We start from the raw sequence: 13349 nt of genomic DNA, 5'->3' as shown, positions 1-13349 counted from the left end.
ACTGTTTAATATGGTGTTTCAAATGTAAAATTTACTTTTTAAAAAAATGCTTATTTAACCTAGGTGCCCTTCAACAGATGAATGGATAAAGAAAATATGGTACATATAAACAATGAAATATTACAAAGGGCCACTGAGACAATAAAAATTACATGGAAATCAGAAAGACCAGTATGGGTTCCTCAGTGGCCCTTGACTAAAGAAAAGATACAAGTAGCCCATGATCTGGTCAAACAACAATTAGCGGAAGGACATATACAACCTTCTGTATCTCCCCATAATACTCCCATTTTTGTCATCAAAAAGAAATCTGGTAAATGGAGATTATTGCAAGACTTAAGAGCCATTAATGATGAAATGGTCATTATGGGACCTGCTCAATCGGGGATTCCTCAATTTTCTGCTTTGCCAAAAACTTTGTATGTTTTAGTTATAGATATTAAAGATTGTTTTTTTTCAATTCCAATTCATCCTGAGGATAGTCCACGTTTTGCATTTACTATCCCTGCACTAAACCATGAAGGTCCTGATCAGAGATATGAATGGAAAGTAGTCCCTCAAGGGATGGCTAACAGCCCAACTATGTGTCAAATTTATGTTAACAAAGTAATCCAGCCACTTAGAAATCAAAATCCTGAACTACAAATATTTCACTATATCGATGATGTATTATTAGCACACAAAGCTAAAAACAATTGCTAGAATGTTATGCCACACTTACAAATTTATTAAAAAATTATAATCTAGAGATAGCAATAGATAAAGTACAATTAAATTTTCCAATTAATTATTTAGGAGTTCTATTATCCTCAACCATGGTCCGTCCGCCAAAAATTCAAATACGAGTAGATCAACTCAAATCACTTAATGACTTTCAAAAGTTATTAGGAGACATAAATTGGATAAGGCCTTATCTAGGTATTCCAACAGGAGAATTGGGACCTTTATTTGATATCCTAAAAGGTCCATCAGATCCAAATTCACCCCGAATGTTAACGTCTGAAGCAAGAAAGACATTAAAAATCATTGAAACATATATGGAAAATATGCATTTGGATAGAATTGATATAAGTTTGCCTTTATTATTTATTGTACTACCAACAAAAAATATTCCTACAGGAGTATTTTGGCAAGAAGGTCCATTATTATGAATACATTTATCTTATTCTCTTAACACTATTCTTACTAGGTATCCTGAGGCTGTAGGACAATTAATACTCAAAGGAATAAAAACAGCAAAGGGAGTATTTGGAATTTCTCCCAATAAAATTATTACTCCATATACTATGAATCAAATTGATGAATTAGCTAATGAGTTAAATACTTGGGCAATAATCATGTGCAAATCTAATGTTTCATTTGATAACCACTTACCATCTAATCCTTTATTGTCTTTTTGGTCATTGCATCCTGTAATTTTTCCAAAAATGACAAAAAAAAAAAAACACCTATCATGAATGCTCCAAATATATTCACTGATGGGTCAAATAATGGTACAGCAGCAATAGTTACACCTGATCAAACTTTTACATTTTTAGTACCCAAACAATCAGCTCAAAAGGTAGAGCTTAATGCAGTATTACAAGCTTTTGTGATGTTTAAAGATTCTGTATTTAATTTATTTTCTGATAGTCAGTATATAGTTAATGCTATAGTATCCCTTGAAGATGCTGGTAGGATTTCCCCTTCTTCTACTGTTTTCTCTTTGTTTTCCACTATGCAAAGTTTAATCTGGGACAGAAAAGATCCATTCTTTATAGGACATATCAGGGCACATACAGGATTGCCTGGAGACCTTAGTTTGGGCAATGATTTAGCAGATAAAACTACACATGACATACATATTTTTTCTACACTAGAAGAAGCTATAAATTTTCATAAAAGGTTCCATGTCAATGCTAATACTTTACAAAAGCGTTTTAAAATAACTAAGGAACAAGCTAGACAAATAATAAAACAATGTCAAAATTGTGTGTGACCTTTTTACCACAAATTAATCTTGGAGTCAATCCTAGAGGATTGATACCTAACCATATTTGGCACATGGATGTCACACACTTGCCAGAATTTGGAAAATTAAAATATTTGCATATTACAGTTGATACTTCTTCTGGATTTTTGATGGGCTCCCTTCATGCCGGAGAAAAAACTAAAGATGTTATAGCTCATTGCTTACAAAATTTTGCCACTGTGGGCATTCCAAAACAGTTAAAAACAGATAATGCCCCTGGTTATACTTCTACCTCTTTTAAACAATTTTGCTCATCATTTGGCATTACTCATATAACAGGAATCCCATACAATCCACAGGGACAAGGCATAGTTGAAAGAGCTCATCAAACTATTAAAATGTACTTATTAAAGCAAAAAGACGGAATTGGGAAGGGGTATATATTCCCCAAAGATAAACTTAAAATAACCCTTTTTACTCTAAACTTTTTAAATTTGGATTCATCAGGACTTAGTGCTGCAGAAAGGCATATGTGTCCAAAAAATGTACATAAGCCCAAGGTACTTTGGAAAGATATTCTAACAGGACAATGGAAAGGTCCTGACCCAGTAATTGTCTGGAGTCGGGGGTCTGTTTGTGTATTTCCACAGGAAGAACAGCAGCCGATTTGGATTCCGGAGAGATTAACTAAAGTCCTGACCCAGTGATTGTCTGGAGTCGGGGGCCTGTTTGTGTATTTCCACAGGGAGAACAGCAGCCGATTTGGATTCCAGAGAGATTAACTAAAGCAATTTCTACAAACCAAAAAGAAGATGATTTGGCTCAAATCCATAACAGCTGATATCCAAAACTCCAATTTGGCTATCCTTACATCTGCGACAGAACCAGGATGCTTTTTTCAATATCTATTTTATTATTGCCCTTTCCCATATCATGAAGTTCTATTTTGTTTTTTGAGCTCATACAGACCTAGGTTAATATTTTGCTGATCAGTTCTATTTTTTTTTTTTTTGACTATAGAGTTTTTAAACATTGCAATGGAGATTTCACCTGTAAAAAGTTATAAGGCCTTTACTATTATGTTATGTGTTATATGTATTACATTATGTGTGCACACTTGTGTTTTGTGTTATATGTTTGAATGTACGTATGTCCATATATCATATATGATGAGCGCTCATGAAAAAATGGATCCAAATATTTTTTTTATTCACGTGATTTAAATGGTTTAATTTAAATAGGGTAAATAACTATTAAGAATTGTTTTAATATGTAAACAAAAAAGGAGGTTAACAGATCTGTTTGTTTACTTTCACCTTTCCTTTTCATTATATTTAATAATTCTCACCTTACCTTTTCATTATATTTAATAATTCTCTTCAAGATAATGTAAATTGTTAAGAAAATTGTTTTCTTTTAGTGTCTTCTGGAATGTTACACAATTTTTTCTTTAGCCATTATTGCCAGTATTCCTATCATCATCCCAGTGCGGGTGAAGACAATGTAAATTGTTAAGAAAATTGTTTTCTTTTAGTGCCTTCTGGAATGTTACATAATTTTTTCTTTAGCCATTATTGCTAGAATTCCTATCTTCATCCCAGTGCCGGTGAAGACAAAGATAAAACTAATCTACAGCTTCTGCAATAGCCATCACTGAACTGCTTGCAGAACTTGCCTAGACTATGTGCAGAACTTGCAGAACTTGCCTAGACTTGCCTAGAGTATGCATTGTGAACTATCTGTTGGTGCAGCAACTTGTGGTAGTGTTGGGGTATTTTTGCTGATGATGTCATTGGTGGTACAATTTTTCCAATAAGAGCCATCAGTTGGCTTGGTGTATCTTCCTCCCTTCTGCTTCAAAGACCTCTCCACAGGTGTGGCTGTATACTGGACCGGTAGTCAATGACGGGTAAGATCCAATTACAATGGTACCAACCTAAGACAGGAGGCTGACGCCCTGAGGTCAGCTCATCTGAAGACGGGTAAGGACCATATGTAGTATTGGACAACCTAAGGCAGGCACAGTCCCCAAGCCACATGCTTGTTGTTTAAACAGAGAGGGGGAGATGTTGAGAGCCACAGCCAAAGGGGCCCCAGCAAACTTCCAGCTGCCAGCAAACTTCCAGCTGCCGGCTGATGATTGGCTCACAGCAGCCCCAGCAACATCTATCTGATTGGCTCCTCTGCGGTGATGTTCATTGGGCTGTTTCCCTGCCCTTCAGACTGCCAGCTGATGATTGGCTCACAGCGGCCCCAGCAACATCTAGCTGATTGGCTCCTCTGCGGTGATGTTCATTGGGCTGTTTCCCTGCCCTTCAGACTGCCAGCTGATGATTGGCTCACAGCGGCCCCAGCAACATCTAGCTGATTGGCTCCTCCACGGAGCTGCTCATTGGGGGACTTCTTTGGCTCTGCCCATGCGACCCAGCCAATCGGCCTCAAGAACAGGAGGATTGTGGGAGGTGGTGAGGGTTGTGTGGGAGTGAGAGGCTTGTGGGAAGCCGATGGTGGCAGTTGGTCTCTGAGGGTTTTTTCCTGAGGAGCTGTTTTGTTTGGCGTTTGTGGTTCTAAAAATAAAGTTAGTTTCTTTTGACAAGTGGCTCCTGAATTGTGCCCAGCCAGACTGCGGCAATAATGAAGAATGAAATTATGACATTTGCTGGTACATGGATATAACTGGGCAATATCATGCTAAGTGAAATAAATCCATCCCCCAAAACCCAAGGCCAAATGTTTTCTCTAATATGCAGACACTAACTCACAATAAATTTTGTGGGGTAGAGTAGGGAAGAATAGAAGTATTTTGGATTAGAACAAAGGAGAATAAAGGGAAGGGGGAGAATGGGACTAGGAAAGGTAGTAGAATGAATCAGAGGTTACTTTGCTATGTGTATAGAAGATTACACAACCAATATAATTCTACAACAAAGTTATGCTCCATATATGTATAATATGCCAAAATACATCCTACTATTATGTATAGCTAATAAGAACAAATAAAATGCTTGTTAAAACATATTATCCAATTAATAAATACATTGATTTTGGAAAATTTTATTTTGTACTGTCAGAGCTACTATGGTGCCACTGTAATTGGTGCTATTTCAGGAAAAAATTAAGGCATAAAGCCCCCAAGATCCAGTAATAAAATGGACTTTAACTTTTTACCTCTTCTGTTTCTCTTCTGATTGTTTTCAAATTGTATTGTATTTTTATATTTTCATCAATGAACTTCAATGTTTTATACAAATCATTAATTTTTATGCCCATATAGGTTATATGACAAAAAGTTGAATATAAAACATTTCATCACTCAAAACTCCTTCCTGATACCTTTCTATGGTCTTGCTTTCTCCCCTCTTAAGCCCTAAAGCCACTAATCTATCCTACATTGGTCTATTTTGTTTTTCTCTAGAAATTCATATAGATAAAATTAAATATCATATAACCTTTTGAATCTTGCTACTCTTGTGCTCTCTCATGTCAATAGCCTATTCTATTTTATTAATGGGTAATAGCGTTGGGGGAAACAGACATCCAGAAGCAGAAAGCAGCATTGAGTTGAAAACTGCAAAGTTTACTTTATGGCAGCAGGCCCAGAGGAAAACAAAAACTCCAACCTCTGAGCCCTGATCCACAGTTCCTCAAAATATTTGCAAGTTATTTGACACCATCTTATACACATCTTATCATTGGGGCTTTTTTCTCTTAAAAAAATCTATGTGGCTGAAGTCCTTGGGTAGAGTCTCTAACATAAAGAACACTCACAGAAGGGTTCTTTTCAAAGGCATCTGTTACATATCAAGAGGGAGTCCTCAGACACCTAGGGCAGTTATTTACAATCCAAAAGGTAGGGACCCATGGTTAATTATGCTTCCTGGAGAAAGGCTAAAAGAGAGGATCCCCTTCCCCAGGCATTGGTTTCTTACTATAATGCTTTTTGTAATTTTATTTCATAACCAGGTCTGGTTTTGCTATAACAGTAGTTTATTGTGGATATACAAGTTTGTTTAACCATTTATCCACAGAGGGATAATCAAATATTTCCACTCATTGTCAACCATGGAAAGAGATGCAATGAATACTTTTGTATAGGCTGTATGTGTTTTATTATTTTTAAGTGAAGAACTATTTTCCTCTTCTCTATGGACATTTAAGTACAAGTTTTAAAAGTTTTGACTTGCAATGTAAAGAAATCAATATACAGGCACAATTGCTTTTTTCTGCCAAATAGTTGGGTTTATGTTTGTTTGCTTGTTTATTTTTTGTCCTTGCAATTTCCTCATTCTGAGAGAGGATGTTGAATAACTAATTCCCCATGGTCTAAGGCAAGTGAGAATGGAAATCGTCCTGCCACTGTCTTAATTAGCACAGACTAACAAAACTGCCTGTGAGTTTTTCCCATCCTTAGTCTCATTTGACCCCCTTTTCAGATCAACTAAATATGCATACATATATCACATGATTTTTCTTTCTGTATATTGTAACTGTTCTGTGGGACCAGCAGGAAACACAATGGAGATGCTTCTTTCCTTTAGTTCAAACTGAATAAAGTTCATTTTTTCTTTTTCCATCTTTTGTCTATTTCTTATGTAGGCAAGTAGCTGAATCCAGCCACCTGGAATCCAGGAAGGGTCATTGGGCTAGGCTTCTAGTAACCTGCTTCAAGCTTGTAAGTTTCAAGAAGTTACTTTACTTACAGTTAGTACTGCCATATCCCTAGGTTGGAGAAATATCTGAAACTGAGTGAGTGCTCATTAAGCATGTGTCATGCAAGTAAGTGCATGTTTGTGTATTTATGTATGTGTGTATGAGATAAAAAGGGAGTTGGAGATATAGAGAGATGCAGTCATCAACAGTGTTCACTAGGTCCTAGAATGAAATTTTAGCTTTATTTTATAACAAGTATTGCTGAATACTAAATAATGTTAAATATGCAAAAAGTAATTTTAAGTTCAGAATTTGAGTAAAAATCAATCAGAATAGCTGGGGGAACAATAGATTTGATGAACTTTTAAATCCATAGGAAAGCAAAATAGTATTTTTTTGTATTCTGAAGTTTACCTAATGATTTTCACCTCTATTTTTTTTAATTTCTTATTTCATTTGAAGAAAACAAAACAATCAAAGACACTGTTACAAATTTTATACCAAAAACCTTAGGATCTTTCTTTAACATTAATATAATGAAATCTATATCACTATATTATTTCAAAAACAAAAAAAAACTGGTGTCCATTTTTAATGATAGGAGAGAAATTAATATTTGTGAGTATTTCCATAACTTCATGATAAAATAATATTTGAAATATACATATTTAAAACACTTATAGCATTAGGGTTATTGACAAATTTTTATCTTGATGAATTAATATAAGAAACTGTCTCAGGACTTTATCAGTGTTGTGTTGCTAACTTTCCTAATTTTGCAAAATAATTCTGAGAACCATAAGGTATATGGTCAATGTCTTAATTAGACCACTGTTAAGAAATCAGAAAAATACTATATTTTTGCCAGACATGGTGGAATCTGGAGGATGAGACAGAAGGATCACAGGTTTGAGGTCAGCCTCAGCAACTTGGCTAGGCCTTAAGCAACTTAGTGTGACCCTGTTTCAGAATAAAAAAAATAAAAGGTCTGAGAATGCAGCTCAGTGGTAAACCACCTCTAGTTTCAATTACTAGTGCAAAAAGTAAATAAATAAAATGCTGTACTCTTTCATTTCATCAAGATTTAAGCTCAATTTTTTACTGAGCAAAAGTAATATGAAGATGAGAAAACTTTCCCTCTAATTTGCAAATACAACTTAAAAAGAAACTTCTGTCTTCTGTGGTTCACTATCCTACCAGATTTAATTACAGGATATTCTTCCAGTTCTAAATACCATTGATCCCCATGATGGTAGAAATCTCTTTAAAGACCACCATTTTTTTTAGGGCATTCATCAAAAGCTTGGTGCATTATTTCAGACTAAAAATATATCAGTGCAAATATACTTGCAATTTCCATAGCACCAAAGTTGCAATACCAAAGAGTTCATCATTGCTTACTTTTATCCATGAATATATTATAATGGCCTGATATACTGCCCAGGAAACAAATTTTCTTCTGGGACATGGTTCTTCTGATTAACTAACATTGTATCACAAAGAATGACACTAATAGTTGAAATTTTAGGCCAGGGATATTTAATCATTAACCCATCCCTGTACATGTGAAATATATTTAGATGGAAAATAAACAACAACACAGTTTATGAGTTGTGCAGTAATCCATCAAGAAGCATTTAAAAGTATTATCACTTGCTTTCTACTCTGTAAGATGGTGGTGGAGGAAAAATGTAAGTTGTGCTTCCACATTTTAAGTAGGATTTAATTTCATAAAATCTGTTTTAGCGCACCACATGGGACTCTGCAGAGCACAGGCACACAGCAGGCTGTGTCCACCCCTTTTCCAGTAGGGCAGACACTTGCCAGAGCCTACACTCTGGTGCAGGACCCTCCCTTCTGACCAGGGAACTACTAGAAAAGTGGAGATCCAGCCCTGACCACCCACACCAGGCCACTCAGATTCCAGGCTCTCAGTAGGCATGGTTGACCCATCCCCTGGTGGGGCACACACCACTAGAGCTTAGCCTTTGGTGCAGGACCACCCCTTCTGACTAGCAGACTACCATAGGAGGGCAAGCCCAGGGACCCAGATCCACCCACTCCAATTATGCAGGTCCCAGTTCCAGGATGCAGTAACATCCATTGAAGGACACCAGCAGGGTCTGGAAGCCCAACATCAAGGTGAGATGCAGACAATCTTCACAGGTACTATAAGAATATAGGAAAGAAACTATAATATCTCAGATCCACACTGCAAGAAAGGAAGACACAGAGACAACATGAAATAAACACTGGAGCAAAGTGTCCCAAACAAACCAGGACACTATAATACCAAAACCCATGGACAGCGAAGTTGATGAAATGTCAGAGAAGGAGTTCAGAAGGTTCATAATTAAAATGATTTGTGAATTAAAGAATGACTTAAATGAGCAAATACAGGCAAAAATTTAGCACTCCAACAATGAAATAAGAGAGCAAATACAAGGAGCAAAAGATTACTGAGAGAGAGAGAGAGAGAGAGAGAGAGAGAGACTCTGAAAAAAAACCCAGAAATTCTTGAAATGAAGGATATAGTAAATCAAATAAAAAATTCAATAGAAAGCAAAACAAACAGACTAGATCACTTGGAAGAAAGAACTTCAGATAATGAAGACAAAGTATACAATCTGGAAAATAAAATTGATCATACAATAAAGAAAGTTTGAAACCATGAACAGAACATCCAAGAATTATGGAATATCATCAAAAGACCAAATCTAAGAATTATTGGGATAGAGGAAGGCATAGAGTTTCAAACCAAATGAATGCATGTTCTCTTCAATGAGATAATATCAGAAAATTTCCCAAGCAGGAAGAATGATTTGGAAAATGAAGTACAGGAAGCTTACCTGACACCAAATATAAAAAATTATAACAGATCTACACCAAGGCACATTATAATAAAAATACCTAACATATAGAATAAGGATAGAATCTTCAAAGCCGCAAGAGAGGAATTAGATCACATATAGGGGGAGACCAATTCATATCTCACCAGATTTTTCAACCCAGACCCTCAAAGACAAGAGATTGTGTAAAACATATATCAAGCTCTGAAAGAAAATGAATGCCAATCAAGAATCTTATATTCAGCAAAACTAAGTTTTAGACTTGACAATGAAATAAAACCCTCCATGATAAACAAACATTAAAATTATTTACAACTAGAAAGCCTGCACTATAAAACCTCCTAAAGAAAATATTCAAAGAAGAGAAAGTGAAAAGCAATGATGAAAATCAGCAAAGGGATTACACTAAAGAAAACTCTAATCAGAGGAGAAACCAAGTCACGTTAAATACCAAAAATAAACAAAAATGGTTGGGAATACAAATCATGTCTCAATAATAATCTTGAATATTAATGACCTAAATTCACCAATCAAAAGACATAGGCTAGCAGATTGAATTACAAAAAAAAAAAAAAAAAGACCCAACAATGTGCTGCCTCCAAGAGACTCAGCTCATATAAAAAGACATTCACAGACTAATAGTGATGGGTTGGGAAAAATCATACCACTTACATGGACTATGGAAGAAAGTAGGGGTTTCCATCCTCATATCAAATAAAGCAGACATCAAACTAAAGTCAATCAAAAAGGATAAAGAAGGACACTACATACTGCTTAAGGGAAACATATATCAACAAGACTTAACAATTATAAATATGTATGCCCCAAACAACAGTGTAGCTACATTCATAAAACAAACTCTTCTCAAGTTCAAGAGTCAAATAGACAACAACAAAATAATTATGGGTGATTTTAACAAACCTTTTTCATCACTAGATAGATCTTACAAAAAAAGTTGAACAAATTATAGAACTCAATAATACAATCAATAACACAGACTTAACTGACATTTATAGAATATTTCATCCTGCAACAATAGAATTTCTTCTCAGTAGCACATGGATCCTTCTCTAAAATAGACCATATACTATGCCACAAAGCAACTCTTAGCAAATATAAAAAGTAGAGATACTACCCTTTATTCTTTCAGATGATAATGGAATGGAATTAGACATCAATGATACAATAAAACATAAAATTCACTCCAATACAAGGAGACTAAATAATGTTCTACTGAATGAACAATGGGTTACAGAAGATATCAAGGAGGAGATTAAAAAAATTTTAGAGGTGAATGAGAACACAGATAACACATATGGAATTCTCTGGGACACTATGAAAGCAGTTCTACGAGGCAAGTTCATTGCATGGAGTTCATTTTTTAAAAGAAGAAAATATCAACAAATAAATGACTTAACACTATATTTCAAAGCCCTAGAAAAAGAAAAACAAATCAACACCAAAAGCAGCAGAAGTCAGGAAATAATTAAAATCAGAGCTGAAATCAATGAAATTGAAATAAAAGAAACAATTGAAAAAAATGACAAAACAAAAAGTGCGTTCTTAGAAAAAATAAATAAAACTGACAGACCCTTAGCCATGCTAAGGAAGAGAAGGAGAGAGAAAACTCAAATCACTAACATATGTGTGAAAAAGGAAATATCACAACAGAAACTACAGAAATGCAGAAGATAATTAGAGATTATTTTGAACACTTGTACTCCAATAAAATAGAAAATATTGAAGGAATCAATAAATTTCTAGAGTCATATAATTTTCCCAAATTGAATCAGGATGATATACAAAATTTAAACAGATCAAATTTAAATTACAAAATAGCAGATGCCATCAAAAATCTACCAACCAAGAAAAACTCAAGACTGGGTGGACACACAGCCGAGTTCTACAAGATCTTTAATGAAGAACTAACACCAATACTCTCCAATTTATTTCAGGAAATAGAAAAAGAGGCAGCACTTCCAAACTCATTCTATGAGGCCAATATCACTCTGATTCCAAAACCAGGCAGAGACACATTAAAAAAAAAAAAAGAAAAGAAAACTTTAGACCAATATCACTAATGAACATAGATGCAAAAATTCTCAATAAAATTCTGGCAAATCAAATACAAAAATATTTCAAAAAGATTGTGCGGGCTGGGGATGTGGCTCAAGCAGTAGCGTGCTCCCCTGGCATTTGTCGGGTGCTGGGTTCGATCCTCAGCACCACATAAAAAATAAAATAAAGATGTTGTGTCCACCAAAAACTAAAAAATAAATATTAAAAAATTCTCTCTCTGTCTCTCTTAAAAAAAAAAAAAAAAGATTGTGCACCATGATTGAGTGGGATTCATCCCAGGGATGCAAGGTTGGTTCAACATATGGAATCAATAAATGCAATCCATCACATCAATAGACTTAAGGATAAGAATCATATTATCATCTCAACAGACTCATAAAAAGCACTTGACAAAACATAGCACCCTTTCATGTTCAAAACACTATAAAAACGAGGGATAACAGGAACATATCTGAACATCATAAAGGCTATCTATGCTAAACCCTAGCTCAACATCATTATAAATGGACAAAAACTAAAGACATTTCCTCTAAAACCTGGAACAAGACAGGCATGCCCTCTTTCACCACTTCTATTTAACATAGTTCTGGAAATACTAGCCAGAGCAATTAGACAAACAAGAGAAATTAAAGGGATACACATAGGAAAAGAAGAACTCAAATTGGCACTATTTGCTGAAGATATGATTCTATACCTGGAAGACCCTAAAAGTTCTACCAGAAAACTCCTAGAACTAATAAATAAATTCAGCAAAGTACCAGGATAAAAAATCAACACCCATAAATCAAAGGCATTTCTATATATTAGTGACAAATCCTTATAAAGGAAAATGAGGAAAACTACCCCATTCTCAGTAGCCTCAAAAAAAAAAAATACTTGGGAATCAACTTACTGAAGAGGTGAAAGATCTATACAATGAAAATTACAGAACCCTAAAGAAAGAAGTCAAAGAAGACCTTAGAAGATGGAAAGATCTACCTTACTCTTGGATAGGCAGAGTTAATATTATCAAAATTACCATACTACCACAATCACTATAAATAATTAATGCAAGTCTGATCCAAATCCCAATGACATTCCTTATAGAAATAGAAAAAGCAATCATGAAATTCATCTGGAAAAATAAGAGACCCAGAGTAGCTAAAACAATCCCTAGTAGAAAGAGTGAAGCAGGTGGCATGACTGTACCAGAACTTAAACTATACTATAAAGCAATAATAACCAAATAGCATGGTATTGGCACCAAAACAGACTGGTAGACCAATGGTACAGAATAGAGGACACAGAGTCTAACCCACAAAACTACAATAATCTTATATTAGACAAAAGTGCAAAGAATATGCATAGGAGAAAAGATAGCCTCTTCAACAAATGGTGCTGGGAAAACTGGAAATCCATATGTAACAAAATGAAATTAAACACCTATCTCTCACCATGAACAAAATGCAACACAAAATGGATAAAGGACATAGGCATAAAACCAGAGACCCTGTGTTGAATAGAATAAAAAAGTACGCTCCATCATGTGGAATTAGGCCCCAACTTCCTTAATAAGACTCCTGTAGCACAAGAATTAAAATCAAGAATCAATAAATGGGATGGGCTCATACATTGCTGGTGGGACTGCAGATTGGTGCAGCCAATATGGAAAGCAGTATGGAGATTTCTTGGAAAATTAGGAATGGAACCACCATTTGACCCAGCTATCCCTCTCCTCGGTCTATACTCAAAGGACTTAAAAACAGCATGCTACAGGAACACAGGCACACAGGCAGCACAATTCACAATAGCTAAACTGTGGAACCAACCTAGATGTCCTT

Source organism: Spermophilus citellus, assembly GCF_964194105.1.
Source record: "Spermophilus citellus genome assembly, chromosome: 1".
NCBI lineage: Eukaryota > Metazoa > Chordata > Mammalia > Rodentia > Sciuridae > Spermophilus > Spermophilus citellus.
This window is presented reverse-complemented; position numbering follows the sequence as displayed.